Source organism: Sapajus apella, unplaced genomic scaffold, assembly GCF_009761245.1.
Source record: "Sapajus apella isolate SASKATOON/1434 unplaced genomic scaffold, GSC_monkey_1.0 scaffold20, whole genome shotgun sequence".
Classification (NCBI taxonomy): Eukaryota; Metazoa; Chordata; class Mammalia; order Primates; family Cebidae; genus Sapajus; species Sapajus apella.
In genome coordinates this window covers 27,589,978-27,590,364 of record NW_022436960.1, presented here as the reverse complement: position 1 = coordinate 27,590,364, position 387 = coordinate 27,589,978, and positions in this window count along the sequence as shown.

Here is a 387-nt window from a genome sequence, read left to right as displayed (position 1 = left end):
CTTCCTTCCTTCCTTCCTTCCTTCCTTCCTTCCTTCCTTCCTTCCTTTTCACACAGTTTTGCTCTTGTTGCCCAGGCTGAAGTGCAATAGTGCGATCTTGGCTCACCACAGCTTCCACCTCCTGGGTTCAAGTGATTCTCCTACTTCAACCACCCGAGTAGCTGGGATTACAGGCATGCACCACCATGCCTAACTAATTTTCTATTTTTAGTAGAGACAGGGTTTCACCATGTTAGTCAGGCTGGTCTCGAATTCCTGACCTCAGGTGATCCACCCACCTCAGCCTCCCACTGTGCTGGGATTACAGGCGTGAGCCACCATGCCCAGCCCAAATACCCCAATTTTCTTGTCTTGGGTGAGATGACTCTGTGGCTCATGTTCTACAGT